General features: G+C 43.2%; 2 protein-coding genes and 2 pseudogenes across 2 annotated transcripts in view; 2 read left to right on the plus strand and 2 right to left on the minus strand.

The window, feature by feature from the left end:
* Positions 1 to 1,985: 1,985 nt before the first annotated feature.
* On the minus strand, positions 1,986 to 17,602 carry LOC126084015 (ribonuclease pancreatic-like; annotated as a pseudogene).
* Positions 4,329 to 19,424, plus strand: part of LOC126084014 (ribonuclease K6-like) — a 152,685-nt gene continuing 137,589 nt past the window's right edge. Inside the window, exon 1 of the mRNA XM_049898153.1 lies at positions 4,329 to 4,376. The gene's annotated coding sequence lies outside the window, so the exon portion shown is untranslated. The remainder of the gene's footprint in view (positions 4,377 to 19,424) is intronic.
* Positions 4,343 to 19,424, plus strand: part of LOC126084013 (ribonuclease K3-like) — a 90,529-nt gene continuing 75,447 nt past the window's right edge. The window contains exon 1 of the mRNA XM_049898150.1: positions 4,343 to 4,376. The gene's annotated coding sequence lies outside the window, so the exon portion shown is untranslated. The remainder of the gene's footprint in view (positions 4,377 to 19,424) is intronic.
* LOC126084011 (ribonuclease pancreatic-like) overlaps positions 12,841 to 19,424 on the minus strand; it is a 55,358-nt pseudogene continuing 48,774 nt past the window's right edge.

Consider the following 19,424-nt stretch of genomic DNA (forward strand, 5'->3'; position numbering starts at 1 on the left):
GGATTTTATGACAGGGTAAAGGTGTTTTGTGTGTGGGAAGGACATAAATTTTGGGAATCCAAAGGGTGGACTATTATGCATTGAATTTTGTACCCCAAAAATATGTGTTGTAAATCCTAACCCCTGTACCTCTTGCGAGACTCCAATTTGGAAATGGCTTTCTTTGATATGTTAATAAGGCAGTGTTAGTGTAGGGTCTATCTTAAATCAATCTATTTTGAGATATAAAAGAGTAGACTAAACAAGGAAGCAGAGTCGGAGAAAGATAGATGCCATAGCACATGAAGATGACCAAGGAACAAACAGAAGCTATAAAGAGATAAGACCCTTCCCCAGAGCCAACAGAGCGATGAAGACTTCTCCTAGAGCTGGTGCCCTGAATTTGGACTTCTAGCCTCCTAAACTGTGAGAAAATAAATTTCTGATTGTTAAAGCCACCCACCTGTGGTATTCCTGTTATAGCAGCACTAGATAACTCAGGCAATATGTATACCACAGGTTATGTTTCTAGAGAATCCTGACTAAGACAATGAAGACACTGAGATTCAGAAATGAATTTACCTGAAGAACAAAACTGGTAAAGGGCAGACCCATGATTTGAAACCTAATCAGAATGATTTAAAAATTCAAATATTTTTTGAGTTTACGACATAAAAATCCCAAGGGAAAGAAGCTTCTCACACAAATTTTTAGAAGGGAGATATTGAGCAGCATAACAAATAACAGTTTTTACGACAGATGGAGAAATTTTTCCCGTTCTGGGGTTGTGTTTCAAAACGTCCTCTTAACGACAGCTCATGACAGTTGATGAAATAACATTAGCCCCTATCTCAGTACAGGTTGTTGTGCTAAGTAAATAAGTTCTTTCTGGAATCACTAAGGCTGTGGCTTGAGCTACTAACTCTTTTAATCAAAGGAACTCACCATGAGAGAATCCCAGAGTGTTCACTCCCAAGGACATAGGGCAGAGAGTGTCCTCTTTTATTTTTGGTTATTATTAACTGGAATCATACTTTATTCAGATTTCCTTACTTTTTACCTAATTTACTTTTTCTGTTCCAGTGTCCCAAAAAGGACATCACATAACATTTTGTTGTCACATCTTCTTAGGTTCCGCTTGGCTGTGACAGTTTCTCAACTATTCCTGTTTCTGATGACCTTAGTAGTTTTGAGGAGTACCGGTCAGGCATTTAGTAGAACGTAATTGCTGTATTTTTCAGTCAACTTCCCCTTCAACAGGGGTATTAATTGTTAGGCCCAGGCATTCAGAATTTATCCCGAGGTTATGGGGGAGTAGTTGACTATTGTGGTGAGAAGATATGCAGTAGGAATAACAAGAGCACTTTCTTGGAACTGTGTTTTGTGCGTGCATTCTCAACAGGAGCAATACTGGTTCTTGTGGCACTTCAAAGCTCAACCTATCCTGACAGAATGTTATTCCTCAGTCTTCAAATTCATAGGAGAGGGACAGAATTTGAAAAAAGTATCTAAAATGGCTCCTTAGGAGAGGCAATAAGGAAAAAAATGTTGAGACACATTTACTTAGTAGAAGCAGGAAAAACAACAGTAAATAGGCTGCATGTAATCTTGATCTCTCTTTAGAAATTTTTCATCAGCATTTATGCTATAGATGCTTGTATATTGTCATGGATTGACTTGTGTCCCCCAAAAATACGTGTCAATATGTTAGGCCATGATTCCCAGTACTGAGTGGTTGTCTTCCATTTTGCAGTTAATATAATTTTCTTATATATTGTAGGTCCTAACCGCTGCCTGTGGTTAATGAGACAAGATTGGGTTATGCTGAAGAGGATTGGGCTGGGATGTAACACCCTTGTTCAGGTCACACCCTTGATTCAAGGTAAAGGGAGTTTCCCTGGGGTGTGGTCTGCACCACCCTTTATTTTATAAGATATAAAAGGATAGGGAAGCCAGCAGAGAGTAGGGGACCTCATACCACCAAGAAAGCAGTGCCGGGACCAGAGTGTGTCCCTTGGATCCGGGGTTCCTGTGTCAAGAAGCTCCTTCCTGGGGGAAGCTTGATGACAAGGACCTTCCTCCAGAGACGACAGCAACAGAAAGCCTTCTCCTAGAGCTGTCACCCTGAATTTGGACTTCTAGACTATGAGAGATTAAATTTCTCTTTGTTAAAGGCATCCACTTGTAGTATTTCTGTTACGGTACACTAGATGACTAAGACACATATACATCTTTCCAATTAGAATGCAAGGTACATGGAGGACTAGATTATGTCTAATTCATTTTTGTATTGGAAGCACATAAAAACATGCATTTTCCATGAGAATTATGCAATAAAAGCTGGATATGTATATGCAAAACTAGTGAATTCTAGGCAGGAGGTATGACAAGGGACATCTCTGTTACAGCCTCTTGTCCAGGTCAATGTTTTTGTGTGTGACTGAACTGAGGACATTGACAGCATAATGACTATATTATCATAAAACAGGAATCCAGAAGGTTGGTGAAAAAGTGAGTATTGGAATACATTTTAAGACAATGAAGTGTTGTAATAGTAAGAATTCTAGCACACCCCCAAGGAATTCATTAATTACAAATGGCAACATAAAAATTTATAGTGGAGAAACCTAATAGACACTACCTTAACCGAGTAGTTGAAGTTTAACAGCTCCAGCAATGAAACAGACATCAGGTGCCTCTTGATATGATGCACTGAGAAGGATACTACATGGTTTCTGAGGCTTTCTTGCTAAAAATGCATAACCTAAACCTAATCAGAAGGAAAAACAATCCAGACAAATCCAAATTAAGGAACATTCCACAGAGGAACAGGCCAATACTCATCAACAGTATCAAGATCAGGAAAGACTCAGAAAGACTGAAAAATTAAGGGAGACAAAAGACACATAATTAAATGCCTTGTGTGATTCTGATTGGCTATTGGACAAGAAAAAAATTTTTTTTTCTGTTGTTATACCCAGAAAAAAAAACCAAACCGAGTGCCGTCAAGTGGATTCCGACTCATAGCAACCCTATAGGACAGAGTAGCAGTGCCCCATAGAGTTTCCAAGGAGCGCCTAGGAGATTTAAACTGCACACCCTTTGGTTAGCAGCCGTAGCACTTAACCACTACACCACTAGGGTTTCCTCTGCTGTTATAAAGGATGTTAATGAAACAACTGCCAATATTTAAATATGGTCTATAGATTAGATAACAATTTTGTTTCAATAAAAAGTGAAATAGGCGTATAACAGCTAAGTGCACCTGGCCAGCCCCATTTCTACATATGCTCCTGGCAGGGGGGGAGTGAGGTCCCTCACCTGCAGCATGAGAGGGGTGCAAGCAGAACACCAGCCTTGTGTTGGCTGCAGGGAATGATCCCCTGGCCATGGGGGACCAACACCACTATCTGGTATTGAAGCTGACCTTGTTCTGTTCCTGTTCTACGTGAGTAAAGTGTTGTTCCATCCAACATCTGCATGAAAATTGTGCTTTTGTTCATGATCCTGAACCCTGGACCTTGGCTTGACAGTTTGGCACTGTGAGTTGGTGTAGCAAGCAGGGTCAACAATACACACACTCTGTCTCTCACACACACACACAATAATAAAGCAAATGTGGAAACCTGGAGAATCTGAATGAAGGATACATGGGAATTTTTTGTACAATTTTTGCAAGTGTTCTGTGTATCTGGAATTATGTCAAAATAAAAAATTACAAAAGCAATTTCAGTACATTCATATTCTACCTTTGCAAGATGCTTAGCTTTGCAGATACTCAGTAGCCTTATGTACTAAGTTCAGGGAGTTATACCTGCTCGCATTCATCTATAAAACCTACTGAGCTCTATTTTGTTTGGTACACTGCAAGTCAGAGATACAAAGGTAAACAAGAACTTGTTTCTGCCCTTTGACTTCCCACTCAGTTGAGTGGGAAAAACACACAAGAAAACCAGATTTTGCAATAAAAGGTGATTAGTGTTACTTCTAAGGGTGATTTCAACACCCAAATAAAATAAATATAAACATGCATATAAACAAGGCTTAATAAAATTTCTGGTACAGAAATAAAGTTAGCTCCCTCTGTGTTGCCAGTGAATTATTAAAAACTTCAAGAAAAAATATTTTTCTTCCTCTAAAACAAGGCCTCCTCGAAGAGCCCGTCTATTGGCTCGCTCCCAATTTCCTGTCTTTCATCCTGGGACAGTAACTGGCCACAACAGTCCTTCAGTAGATATTTATTGAATACTGGGGTTGCAATTGTTGCTTTACACCCTTCAAGAGGGATGAGAACAGTTCCGTGCCCTGGATGCTGACTGGATGCCAATGTACCACAATTCCTGCCCTGTCTTCAAGCAGAGAGCTGAATGACAACACTGGGGATCCTGGTGTGGCAGGTATGGAGCCAGGGTATAGGGCTGGGGAGTCAGCCAGAGTCATTTGAAAAGAGGGAAGAGGAGAAGGTCAGGCATTTTAGCCAGTAATTGCAGGCCCCTTCTGCCTGAGTTTGATCTACTTAGCCACCAAAACTGCAGTGGTGACTAACCAAACCAGTTGTCATTGGTGTGATTCCGAATCATGGTGACTCCATGTGTTTTACACGGTAGAACTGTTGCATAGATATTTCTTGGCTGTAATTCTAATGGAAGAAAATGCCAGGCTTTTCTTCCAGGGTACTCTTGGATGGGTTAGAACTGCCAACTTTTACGTTAGTAGTTGAGTGCAAACCATTGTCCTCACCTAAGGAAACACTTTGTGGTGACTAAAGGCATTTAATAAGTTCCTCCTAAAGAATGTTTTCCTCTTAACTAGAAAAATGGAATTCTCCACATTTACTTATGATTTGCTCTTGGCCCAACTCAGGGCAACTGTAAAAGGCCTTCCTATATATAGAGGAACGCCCCATCCCCCAACACTGTCCCCCGATCAAGGGAGAGGAGGAAGCACATTTTTAAAAGTTTTCTTGAAGTATAACTGACATACAATAAAATACACATTTCAAGTGCCCTAACTTGATCATCTTTACTTCAGCATCCTGATGGTCCCTGCTGTCTTCAAATCCATCCTTTTCAGATTTACACTGGCCTTTACTCTGATTCTGTATTCACTTCTTTGACCATGTTCATGAAATCATGCTCAGGCCTCTGCCTGATTTTCTAGGCTGTTTATAGTTCTGATTCTGCCCTCTCTTGAGCTGACAGAACACATACTCTTCCAGCTTCTGTTCTAATCTTCATAGACCCTTTCATGTACAGCCCTCAGGAAAACGAAGATCATATGTTGGTACATTGAATTATAAACACTGGTGTTATGGATTGAATTGAGTGCTCCAAAAATAGGTGTTATAAATCCTAACCCCTATACCTGTGGTGGAGCCCTAGTGGGGCAGAGGTTTAAGAACTTGGCTGCTAACTGAAAGGTAGGCAGTTGGAACCCATCAGCACCTCCATGGGAGAGAGATGTAGCAGTCTGCTTCTGTAAAGATTAAAGGCTTAGAAACTCTATGGGGCAGTTCCACTCTGTCCTATACGGTCACTATGAGTTGGAATCAACTCCTTGGCAATGGGTTTGTACCTGTGGTTACAATCTCATTTGGGAATGTGTTTTCTTTGTTGTGTTAATGAGGCTGTATTAGTGTAGGGTATGCCTTAAATCAAGCTATAAAAGAGCAGATTAAGCAAGGATTACACAAGTAGAGATGGGAGAAGATAGATGTCAAGGCACATTATGGCCAAGGACTAGAAGATGATGAGGACCTTCCCCCAGAGCTATCAGAGAGAGAAAGTCTTCCTCTATAGCCATCACCCTGAATTTGGACTTCTAAGTGGTGAGGAAATAAATTGCTAGTTGTTAAAGTCACTCACTTGTGGTATATGTGTTATAACTAAGACATCTTGACACTGTAGAGAGACATGGTTAATACCGCTCCCTTTAGCTGCAATCTTGATTTGATACTTGCAATTGCCTCCCCTGGTTTGTTCTACAAGAACCTCTGCAAGGGAGGCCCAGCCAATTTCCTTAGCCATGTTTACACTTTCTGAACTCCCCCATCCTGCCCAGGGATGGCAGATACCCAGCTGTTCACTCAGACCCTCCTTTTCTTTCTACAATCTCCCAGTTCCCAGCACTGTGGCATCCAATCTAGGTCAGACCTCCACAGGGAAGCACAAAAGTGTAGCTACAGACCCAGAATTCAGCCAAAATCTGCTCTTCAGCTTCAGCCTTAGCCTTTGAAACCAAGAGCTTAAGCCACAGGGCAATGTAGCTGCTGATTCATAACTCTGGACCAGCTTCTGTAAGGCCAGAAAGAGCAAGAGCTGTAGCTCTGTGCTAGTTGTTGACTCACAGTAGAATTGCCCCACAGGATTTTCAAGGCTATAATCTATATGGAAGCAGACTGCCACATCTTTCTCCCCTGAAGCTGCTGGTGGGTTTGAACCACCGACCTTTCCTTTTACAGCCAAGCCCTTAACCATTGCACCATGAGGGCTCCTTTCTGCCAATAAAGGAGAATGCATTTTCCCTGCTCTTCCTTTTCTGCCCCTCCACTCTATGCATCTAACCCCATCCTCAGACAGAACCATTAGAGACCCTTAGCGTTCCTCAGGGCGTCTCTACTATATAGCCAGAGGGCCCCAGAAACAAGCTTGTGCTCAGTCACAGACATATTTTATTAATGGCTCAATATAGCCATTAATACTGGGAATGAGAGGTACCCACCGCCTTCAATAAATCTAGGACTAAAATTTCCCCCCTTTCTCATTTGCTTTCCTGACCTCTGATTGTTTTTCTGTTCTAGTGTGCAGGGTGATGGATAGCTTTTATATGAGCTTTCTCGAAATGGTCTTGTGGCTCTTGTGCAAGTGATTGGGTAGGACTGTGTGAATAGGGTAACTGTGGCCTACCAAGGGGATTGGTCAGTTTTCCATTCCACTGGGCTTAAAATGAACCACCCCGGAGGCAAGAAAGAGAGGATCCCACCATCACCCAGGAAGGACAGCCAAGAGTAGAGTGTGTCCTCTGGACCTAGGATCCCTGCACTGTGAAGTTTCAGAAACCAGGAGACTGAGAAAGAGAGAGAGCTTTAACACAAGGTGGTAATTAGGGGTGGCAAATAAACCTGCAAAAGAGACCTGCCAGGAGCTGAGTACCTTGGGGCTGAAGCTTACTGGCAGAGTGGGGTGTATTTGGGCACTTAATGGGCAGAGATAAAATAGCTTTGTAACATTTGCCTGAGCAGGGCAGAGGCCTAGGGCCAGAGCAAGGTGTGCCCTGCAGGCTCGGCTGAGAAGAGCCTGTGCTGATGGAAGAACTATATCCTGAACCTGAATTGTAACTTGTTCTTCCCTAATAAATCCCACAATCCTGAGTATTATCTGTAAGTTTTATGGAGCCATTGAAATCAATGATCGAATCGAGCAGAGAAGTAGAGTGCCACGGGACGGATGGTTGGTGTCAGAATTGATAAAGACGATGGAGAGAGGAGGCATGTCTGATCTTCGCCTCGTAGAATCAGGTTTGGGCTGTTGATTCTCCTTCCCTCTCGTGAAGTAAGCTGAGGTCAGATGCCGTTCCCGTGCCATTTTTTCACAGCTGACGATATTGATCTCTTTCTAACTTGAAGATTATGATTCTTAAAAGCCCTGGAGAAAATCAGACACAATTAACAGTAGGATAAAATGTAAAAGCACTTTTTTCTATCCTTTATTTTGCCATGACACATTTTCATAATTCCTTGGTTTTCATCTGATTCCATTTTACCCATCCTACCACTAGGAGGGAAAGACAGAGTTACCAGATATGGTCCAAGACTCTTGAACTAAAGTTTGGGCATGAAGGAAGGTTAGTAATACAATGTGGGACAGCTGGGTATTTACAGAAGACTTCTCTTGTTTATAGTTACTGATGAATTGTCTCTGAGTCATGGTGACTTTATGGATAGCAAAATGAAACGTTGCCTGGTCCTGTGTCTTCTTCCTGATCATTAGTTCTCTTGAAATCTCAAAAATAGCAGAGGGAAAAACACTCATCTAGACCAGCCTGTAATGACAGTGGCAACGATGGTAGACTTTAAAATGATGAACTAAACTGTTTATTGCAGGGAATTGTGGGAGATTCGCCTCAATGATACTTACAGGGCACTTGGAGCACTGAGTCTCCATCATTTCCTGATTCCAGGAAATTGGATCCACACCTTTCTTCCCTTTCCATTGAGATTGCCAGAATTCTACACTGAAAGCCATAAAATAAGTGGTCCTGATCAGTTTGTTTCCATTCCTGGAATGAAGAAGTAAAGGATGCAGGCTTCCCTTCTACCTTCACTAACACCAAATTCCAATGCACTAGTCCAAGATGTACGATGGGATGATGAGTGATTTTGGGGTCTAGGAGGTGAGGGATGGCACATACAGCATTGATTTAATAACTGAGAAGACTCCATTCAAGAGATGTGGAAGAATTAGCATAATGAGAAGGTTCATAAGAGGTCCAATGACCCAAGCAATGGTGTGGGCCATCCATACACATAAGTCTCTGTAATTTCCAGTTGGCTACTTTTCTCAGGTGAGCATACAACAGATGAAGTTAACCTGCAACCTACTCTTATGACAAGAATCTTTAGTGTCTACCAGTAGTCTTGGGGATTTTATAGACAATAACTAGATAAAGAAATGCTTCATTGAGGGAAGAATTGATGGTCTTACATCTCCCAGTGTCTTCATTGACAGAATGAATCACAAGGGTACTTGGAGGCTATAAGTACAGCCTAGTCCCTCCTTATCCATGGTTCCATGGTCTCCGGTTTCAGTTACCCACCATCAACTGTGGTCTGAAAATATTAAATGGAAAATTCCAGAAATAAACAATTCATAACTTTTAAATTTCATACAGTTCTGAATAGTGTGATGAATCTTGCAGTGTCCCACTTCCTCCCGCCGACGGGGTGAATGATCCCTTAATCCAGTATCCACGCTATATATACTACCGGCCCATCAGTCACTTAGGAGCCATGTTGGTTATCAGATCGAATGTCCTTGTGCGCTTGTGTTCAAGTAACCCTTATTTTACTTCATAATCATTCTATTTTGTTCTTAGTTATAATTGTTAATCTCTTACTTTCTCTAACATATAAATTAAACTTGATCATAGATATGTATGTATAAGAAAAAACATTGTATATGTAGGGTTGCTATGCATTGGAAGTGACGGCAATGGGTTTTTTTGTTTTTGGTTTATGTAAGGTTCAGTATTATATGTGGCTTCAGGCATCCACTGGAAGTCTTGGAAGTATCCCCTGCAGATAAGAGCGCGCTATCATAATTGTTCCATGATGCTTGTGGGAGGGGAAGAGGAAGTCTGAGGGTGTTGGGGAAGAGAGGCTGCCAAACATGCTGGCCTGAAGCAACACCTAGCCCTTCACCTATATTACGCATATGTTTCCAAAGAAACTAAGGAAATTTCTGACCCACTCCTGCATTCTCCCCTTGCTGGCCTGTTCTTGCCTCCACATCAGCTTCTCTCCTCTGTGGGTTCTAAGCCAAGATAAAAATCCCATGGGCTCTCAGAGGCCAGGAAGCAGAACAAGCCCTGGTGGAGGCTAGTTGCCAGCTTTGATTCTCAGAGGCAGCCTAAAGTTTCAAGAGAAAAATCTGCCCTAGAAGTGTGTTTGAAGTCTGATAGGATGAACCAGATCTCCAAACATGGTTTTGTGTTGAGAGGATAGATCTGAGCTAAATCAGATCTCAGTGACGTGACTTTTTTAGGGGTGCCCACCCACACATAGAAAGAAACTGCGTGCCACTGCCGAACACCATTAAACAGGGTGAAAACTTATTGAGATAGTCATAAATGTAAAGGGACTCTGGGATGACCAAGCCTATCTCCCTGGTTTTATAGGTTAGGAAGCTGGGGTCCAGAGAGAAAAAAAGATTTACTTCAGTGAGCTCATAGTAGGGCTACGACTAACCAAGGATGCCTTGGTCCAGTTATCCACCCTGAAGCATACTCAGGGAAGGAGGAAAGGGAAGAAGGAAAGTGATCCTGAGTGTAGGTGCTCCCCAGCTTGTAGCAAGAAGAAACCAGAGAAAGAATGACAACGGGAGTGATGAGCTTTAAGGAAGTCACCATGCTCACTAGTAAAATTTACCCCATGACTCTCTGTCCATTCAGATTAGCAACTCTTTTTTGTTGTTGTTGTTAATTGTTAATTAAGAAGATAGTAAGGGAGTGGGAAGGACAGGTGAGCATGGAAGGAAGAAGCTGAGAAGGCCTCTTCCTACCTACACTTACTGCCAGCCACAAAGAAACGCCTAGTCCATGCAGAATTATTGAACGATTTACAGAAGTACTGTGCAATTTGTTCCCCTAGAAAGTTGCTCCTGGGAAACAGATTTGAGATGATCCCAGGTATGTCACTGGCTAGTCGCAGACAGGTACACTTTCATTTTTTCCCCCTATTTAGGACCTCCATCATGAGCCATTACGCATGGAGGGCTGTCCCACATTCATGATGATCCGCTAAAGCAGTGTTGAAGTCGGCTTCCCCAGGGATGCCGACCATGAGCCACCTTAGTGTTCCCGTTTGCTCTGTGAGGTCTGGATCAGACTAAGCAGGCAAGAGTGGAGACTGGGAACAGCCTTTCATTTCCTGATTAGAACAGTCAAAGTAAAGTGCAAATCCTGACTGAAGCAGCACATAGAAAGAGCCGGATGTGATTATCAGTTACCCTGTTAATTGAGGGGTTCATTTCAGATGTAGATGACTGATCAGTTTTGATGTGGGATAATGCTTGGCTGGGGGACTATTGGTTCCCAGAGTTGAAGGAAGAATTCACAATAGTGAGGAGGAGGGGAGGTGGAGGGATGAGAAGAGTGAAGAGAGAAGAAGCAGATAACACTATAATTTTATTAGTACACTTAAAGCTGCTAGTGGTGAGAAGGAGGTGGGATGCTGAGATGTGTTTACATGTCCATTGAGAATGCATAATTCTTGAAGCTCATTTGCTTTGAGGATTCTTGATAGTTAACACTATCCTTTTGTGATGGTTAAGATTGTGTGTCAACTTGGCTGGGCCATGATTCTCAGTGTTTTGGCAGTTACATAATGTTGTGATCACTTCCATGTTGAGATCTGATGTGTGATCACCCCCGTGTTGGGATCTGCCAGTCCGTTGAAATGGAGTTTCCTTGGCCATGTGGACTGCATTGAATATAAGTGGACATTCTGGCAAGGCTCGGGCGCTTTTAGCTCACGCTGGATCCACTGGCTGGCTCCTGTTCACCTGACCTCTGGTTCTTGGGACTGGAACTAGCAGCTTACCTTTGGTCTTGCCTGCTGGTCTGGGATCTATCAGTCTTCACAGTCTGTAAGAGCCCTGCTCTCTAAACTACTGATCTTGGGCTTGCCAGCCCCTGTGTCTATGTGAATGAGAAGTCTCTATCCTGACCCAGACTTGGGACGTTCTAGCCTCTACAACCACATGAACCATTGCCTTGATATAAATCTCTCTCTGAATATTTACATTTATATACTTTACTGGTTTCACTTCTCTAGAGAACACAGCCTAAGACACCTTCTTAGAAGAATTACTGGATACGGTCATTTCTGTCTTCAAGCAGATAACCATCTTTATGGATTGAATTGTGTCCCCTAAAAATATGTATTGAAATCCTGGGTCCTACACCTGTAAATGGAGACCCTGGGTGCAAATGATTAATATATTCAACAGCTAACTGAAAGGTTGGAGGTTCAAGTTCACCCAGAGGTACCTCAGAAGAAATGCCTGGTGATCTATTTCTGAAAAAACAGCCATTGAAAACGTTATGGAGCACAGTTTTATTCTGATATGCATAGGGGCACCATGAGTGGGAATCCACTTGACTGCAGCTGGTTTTTTTATTCCTGTAAATACAATCCTGTTTGGAAATAGGGTTTTCTTTTTTATGTTAGATAACACCTGAGTATAAAAAAACAAAAACCAAACTCGTTGCCACTGAGTCGATTTTGACTCATACTGACCCTGTAGGACTCAGTAGAACTGCCCCATAGAGTTTCCAAGGAGCAGCTTGTGGACTAAACCTGCCGAACTTTTGGTTAGTATCCAAGGGCTTAAACATTGTTCCACCAGGGCACCCCCCTGTGTAGGGTGGATTCTTTTTCTTCTCCCTAGGCTTTAGGATTACTTTTCTTTTTTTCAGTTTTGCTTTTGGTGAAGGTTTACAGAACAAATTAGTTTCTCATTGTCATGGGTTGAATTGTGTCCCCCCCAAAATACGTGAATCAATTTGCCTAGGCCAGCATACCCAGTATTGGGTGATTATGCACCATTTTGTCATCTGATGTGATTTTCCTGTGTGTTGTAAATCCTCCCTCTATGATGTTAATGAGGTGAGATAGGTGGCAGTTATGTTAATGAGGCAGGACTTCATCTATAAGATTGGATTGTGTCTTGAGACATTTTCTCTTGGGATATGAAGGGGAGAAGCAAGCAGAGAGACAGTGGGACTGCATAAAGAAAAAAAAAAATTTTTTTTTTTTTCTTTATCATGCCACCAAGAAAGTAGTGCCAGGAGCAGACCGTGTCCTTTGGACACAGGGTTCCTGTGCGGAGGAGCTCCTAGTCCAGGGGAAGATAGATGACAAGGGTCAGAGCTGACAGAGAAAGCCTTCCCCTGGAGCTGACACCCTGAATTTGGACTTCTAGCCTACTAGACTGTGAGAGAATAAGCTTCTGTGAAGCCATGCACCTGTTGTATTTTTGTTATAGCAGAACTAGACCACTAAGAAACTCATTAAACAATTAATACACATATTGTTCAGTGACATTGGCCACCAACCCAGCTATGTGTTCACACCCTCCCCTTCTCGACCTTGGGTTCCCCACCTCCATTCCTCCAGCTTTCCTGCCACCTCCTGCCTTCTCGTCCTTGCCCCTGACTGGTGCCCAGTGAGTCTTGTATACCTGGTTGAGCTAAGTGTACATTGTGTTTTATGGGCCTGCCTAACCTTTGGCTGAAAAGTGAGCCTCAGGAATGACTTCGGTACTGAGTAAAAGGGTGTCCAGGAGCCATACTCTTATGGTTTCTCCAGTCTCTGTCAGACCAATAAGTTTGGTCTTTTTTCTGTGAGTTTCAATTTTGCTCTATATTTTCTCCAGCTCTGTCCGGGACCCTCTATTGTGATCCCTGTCAGAGCAGTCAGTGATGGTAGCTAGGCATCATCTAGTGGTGCTGGAATTGGGGTGGATTCTAAATCTTAACACTTGTGAGTTATAAAAAGAGCAGAATGGATACAGAGACACATGAGGTAAGACTGATGCCATGTGAGGGTTGCCACAAGGTAAGGGATCCAAGGAATACCCGGGGCCATCAACAAGGAAGGAATTGACTTGGTCAAGACCCTGATCTGGACTTTTAGCCTCCAGAACTGAGAAAAAATAACTTTCTGTTTTTTAAAGCCACCTACTTGTGGTATTTGTGTTACAGTAGCACTAGGTAATTAACATCTTAACAGTCTAGCTCCTGAGGGTTAATGTAACCCTAATAGTCCACATGTTTTCTCTTTTTCAAAATGGGCCTTTAAGAGCTTGACATAACTAATGCTGTGATGAACCTGTAAGTTTTTTTCTGCCTGCCTTCTCCTTTCCAGATGTCTTTGTTAACAACTTTATTTTGTTCTGTCTGGCCACTTGTAACTTACTACCGCCCACATGAAGATTAGAGTCCAGATGTGTATCTTTAGCCTGATAAGGAGATGTCTGGTATGTATCTCTTTAGTCTGATAAAGAGTCTCTTGTAAATATCTTATAATGAATAACTCATCTAGTCATGCTATCTATAGGGCATGTGCCAAAAAGTCACTTCTAACACTTGCAAGAGCCATATATAAGCTCTAATGTAAAAGTACCTTTCGGGACTCCATAAAGACAGCCTACATTGCTGTCGGACTTTTTGTTCGTGCCACCTCCTAAATAAACTTTCTCTCTCTTTCTGACTTAGAGTACATTTTGTTGGCCTGACTGCTCCGGGGCACAGAACCGAAGAGGGCAATAGTGAAGATTAATCTGCACAGACTCTTCTTCTACAAAGCCTTTATTTGTGGGATGGCAATGCTCTCCCAACATTTGCTCCAAGGAACAAGACCTCTTATTTGCCCCTAGATGGCTGTGTCTCTACTTGATTGTACCTGATCTTCTCCAATACAAGGCTTAGGCTTTCCTCTCCCTTTTTCCTCCTATTTAGGGCACTTTCCCTTCCCTCAGGTTCCCTGACTGTGCATGATCTGCACCTGGACTATCCATCTTCACCTCTCACTTTATTCCCAAGATAGAGGTCCAGCTGTCCAACACCTAGGAACTATTTTATGTAGTGTTCACTTGGCACTAAGCCCCCTCCCCCCCAAAAATAAAAATTTCTGTGGCGTCGATTCCAACTCATAGCGACCTTATAGGACAGAGTAGAACTGCCCCATAGTTTCCAAGGGGTGGCTGGTGGATTTGAACTGCCAAGCTTTTGGCTAGTAGCTGTAGCTGGAGGGAAAGTTAGGAGCTTTGGGTCTGGGGACAATGTCGTGGTGAACACAAGAAAAATTTGACTAAATGAGACTTACCTGAGAACTTAAGGTTTCCTTTTTTCTTCCTCATCCTCACTTCCTGGTAAGGAATGAGATTTCCATTACCACAGAAGTGCAAGGATTTCTGGGCCCTCTATCATCTGTAAGCCTCCTTCCTCAGCTGAAAGTCCCCAGGGTAAGGGTTCACTTTTCAAAAGGAAATCACCCTCTACCCTTGAGTTGATTCTGACTCATAGTGACCCTATAGGGCAGAGTAGAACTGCCCCATGAAGTTTCCAAAGTTATAATCTTCTATAGAAAGGAACCTCAATGGCGTAATGGTTAAGCACTTGGCTGCTAACTGAAAGGCCGGTGTTTCAAACCCACCAGTCACTGCAGGAGAAAGATGTAGCAGTCTCCTTCTGTAAAAATTCACAGCCTTGGAACCCTAACTATGGAGCAGTTCTATTCTGTTCTCCTCTAGTGTTGCTATGAGTAGGAACTCGACTTGACATCAGTGGATTTGGTTTTTTTGTTTCAATCTCCGTGGACATTATCACATTTTTTGCCTGCAGAGGGGCTGGTGGATTCGAAACACCGACCTTTCAGATAGCAACTGAGCACTTAACTGCTGCACCACCAGGGCTTGTAATGACAGAACTGGTCAAATTGGCTAGAAGCAGGGCCTTTCTTTAGTTCTGTGACCTTGCCTAGAGCCAGAAGCAACTACGAACAAGGGGTCAAATGAAATGATTATGTGATGACTGAAGCCCTACGTCTAGTCCTTTAAACAGTTTTAATGAAGGGTAGCCAAAAACTGAGCCACAGGCCAAGTATTCTGAGAACCTCTGAGATAGAGAGTACCAAAGAGCTCAGGGAGAGAGCCATGGATCCACAGAACTTGATGGAGGTAGACTGGGGCATTTTCCTATCAGACTTAGACTCTCTGGTAGCAGAAAGAACAATGACTGGGAATTCAGGAAAAGTGGGTTCTAGTCCCAGGTGTGCAATTCACTAGCAGTGGGCCGTGAGCAAATCTCAACCTTTCTGAGTAAGGCGAGGGTTCAGGGATGGCAAACATATTGCACACACACTCTTTCCCTTCTTGTGCCTTCAGTAGAGGCCACTGTTCAATCACATCACTACTAAGAATTTTTTTTCCGCGACATTCTAAGCAGCCCTGTCAATTAATCCTTTGACACACAAGCTGAAACCTGCTCCCTATCTCGCAATTCTCTAATGTTTCTTCCAGTTCTAAAATGTATGGTTCTGACTTTTCAAGTAATAGAGCCAGTGTGCCCATTTTTCTGATTCAGTAATACCTTATTTAAAAAGAGGATCATAATTTTATAGCCTCTATCTTCCCACCCCGAGACTGGCAGGGTCTTCCTGAAGTCATGCTATCCTTCCCTCCATGCCAGAGTCTTGGCCATGGCCCCCTTTTATCAAAAACATCCACACTGAACAGCGTTATGCTTGAAATCAAGGAATCCAAAAGAGATGGGATCCTTTCAGGTCACTCAAAACTAAGAGTAAGAAGTGTAGGCATTTAATTATTCCATTCACTACTGCCCTAAGCAAGGGGTACAGTGGGAAACTCTCACCTTCATTGCTAACTGAGTGGTAAGGATTAGCATGAATCCAATCCCCCAAATGTGGAAATGGGTCCAATCCTCACCACCCCACTTCTCCATCCTCATCACCAGTAGCTCCTATAGCACACTTCCTCTCCAATGCTAGCCACCCAGAGCTGGGTCAGAACTCACAAGTTAAAAGGACATCATCTTTCAGACCAGCTGCCTGTGCAACATTTCTTGGACTCTAGCCATTCAGAGCTAGGTATGAGATTAAAGGTTAGAAGGACACCATCTTTCAGATTGCCAAATAGGCAGACACCAGCCCCTCCTGGCTCTCACTACCCCTGTGGGTTTGTTAATTTGCTAGAACTAATCTTAGAAACTTCAGGAGAGTATACCATATTTATGGCTACAACTTTATTACAACCAAAAAGGATACAAACAAAAGGACATATAGGGTGAGGTCTGGGAGGGGTCAGAGTGAAGCTTCCATATCCCAAAGAGGGATGCACTATTCCCTCCCATGCTTGGTCACCAACCAGGAAGCTCCATCTGAGCCTTAGAGCTCAGGGCTCTTATCAGCTTCATCCCATGGCCAGGATAGATTACATAAGGCCTCCTGAGGCTTAGTTAGCATCAGGCTCCCAGGTTGATCCCTCTTGTGCTGGTCAGCCCCCCATTCATTAGCCTCAGGTTTTAGTATGGCTCAAAAGAACAGAAAAGGAAGGCCAAAATTGCTTTCTGCAAAGTGATCTCACACCTCACAATTGCTCACAGATTTAGTTAATTTTATAGTTCTTGCCCTTTGCAGGAAAGCAATTACAGAAACACTGCCTGGGTAGGGACAGCTTCAGGAATCCAAGTGTTTGCAACTATATTATATAAACAGAAGCATTAAAGATGTTAACAGAATCCCCAAATCTCCACCCCTAACCACCAAAACCACTGAGGGGCAGGACCCAGACCCATATGTGTGTTGTGACCTAGATGTCACAATCATGAGGTGGTGGGGGCATCTGTGCTCTGACCTAAGGAGGAGACCTCCACTCAACCATCAGATTGAACAGGCACATACGGGTTCCCCTTACAGGCCACGATGATATGTCTCATCTTGTTGCTGGTCTGGTACGCATAGTTGGGGTACTGGAGCTGCCTGTCAGGCAGCAGTCTGTGATACGAATGCTTGAGTTGCTCTGGTGGCAGTTGGGCTGCCCATTCTTATAAATGATGTTCTCCTGGAGGCAGATGGCCTGGACATCTACTAGGGGATTGTGCACAAATGTGTTCACTGACTTGCAATATCCCTTCATCATATTATGGCGCCTCATCATTAGGCTGCAGTAGCTAGAGCTGTTGCTAGGATTGCTGTCTGAATCCATGTGTTGCTGCTGGAACTTCCTGGCTGGGGATTCCTTGCCCAGGGAAGGTGGGCCCACCCCAGCACAAACAGTATCAGGGCTAGCAGGGGGAACAAGACAAAGGACTTCTCCAGAGTCATGCTTGTCTCACTTACCTGGGGGAGCCTGCCCAAGAAAGGCAGAGAGATGGAAAAGTATCCTCTTAGAAAGAACCCCAGCTCCCTCTTGTGGCTTCCCTGGCTTATAGTCTCCCTTTTAGGTCAGCCAGATAGAAGCCACTCTTCCTGATTTTCCAAGTAAAAAGACGCTTACGTATACTCCTCTTCAGGAGCATTTTAATCTCACAAGATAGAGAAAGTTTTTTTTTAGATAGAGAAAGAGCAAATGGTAAAGTGCCTAAGTACTAGTACAAAAGTTGGTGGTTTGAACACACCCAGAGGTACTTCAGAAGACAGGCCTGACAATCTGCTTCCAAAAGTTCGCAGCCTTGAAAGCCCTGTGGAAGAGCTCTACTCTGCACACACGGGGTCGCCATGAGTCGGAATTGTCTCAACAGCCACTATCAACAACAACAAGGTAGAGGAAGGCCTTCTTCTCCTCTAACTTGACCTAACCCTGGCGCTACTTCACAGTACTAACAAAAATTTAAGAAGGGACATAAAATCCTGGCAGTCCTGTCTGGATCCTATAGTTTTTTTGCTCTAAAATATATTTGAAAAATAAACATTTGTACCTAGTGCTCAACTGGCTCATTAGAAGATCATTTTGAATAAACCATGAGCCCAGTTATATCCCTGAGGTACACCATGATGTTTAGGATCATGGTTGATGGAGCCTTGTTGCCCTACAACACAAGGGAACCTCAATGCACTGCCTGATACAGGCACTGAAAAAGCGGTTCCACGGTATTCTAAAGAGATATGCTCCCTTTCCTAACTTGGAGGCTCCCCCTTCTCCTGCCCGTAGGTTCTCTAGAGCCCTAATTTTCCACTCCCCACTCCAGCTCTTTCCCTGAGTGATGATTACCTGGCCCAAGCTTTCTCTTTGATAGCCTTACCCACCGTTGCCTACCTCTTCTCCGACCACTGAGCAGAAGCACATTCTGAGAATATCTTTTGGGCAGCTTACCTTGGTCTCCAGGAGAGAGCAGATGGAGTTTCTGCTATCACTTGTCCCCAGGATGTGAACCTTATACAAATTGCAAAGGGGCTTGGCTTCCAAGAAGCGAAAGGTGGAGGAGTCTGTTGGGATCAGTCCATACAGAAGCAAGGACTGAGTGAAAAAGGATGGGGAATCACTCAGACCACCCCCATCTCAGTGTTGCTGGGGAAAGTGTGTCTTTGCTTCTAGGAGTCTTTCTTACCTTGGGAGCCTCATCTCTCTACTGATTCCCTTGGAACAGCAGAGAAAGTCACTAGGGCTGCTGGCACCCAGACTTCACGAATCACAGCAAAACGTTTTTATTCACTTAGGGGCTAATTTTCACCAAGTACCCTTTGGAGCTTAACAAGGGCACTGCTTTAGGAAATTATACTGGAGTCATTATTCCCTGTCCTTGAGTATAGAGAATGGGACCCAGCTGGAGCTGAGCTCACAAGGACACATCAACTGGGCCCTTAGGTATAAAGACAATAGATAGAATAATCTTGGAAAATATCTTTCTTCTAGGGAAACTTTTAGGTAAGCCAGAACACAAAAGACTTTCTACTTTTATCTTTCTATTAACATTTAGTGAATAGAAATTTGTTGGACCAACGAAGACCCTCCTGACTGTCCTTACTGAAACCTGTACCAATGATTGTTAAGAAAGATAATTCAAAATGCAGGATAACAGTTTCTAGCCAATCTGTGAAAAGGTGAAGTTTTCAGTGGTTTTGCCCATTTGTAATGTTAATATATACTGAGGACTCTGTAAGCTTCCGTGGACTCAGTCAGACATGGCTGTGGCAGTATGCTTGTCCG

Source organism: Elephas maximus, chromosome 10 (assembly GCF_024166365.1).
Source record: "Elephas maximus indicus isolate mEleMax1 chromosome 10, mEleMax1 primary haplotype, whole genome shotgun sequence".
Taxonomy (NCBI): domain Eukaryota; kingdom Metazoa; phylum Chordata; class Mammalia; order Proboscidea; family Elephantidae; genus Elephas; species Elephas maximus.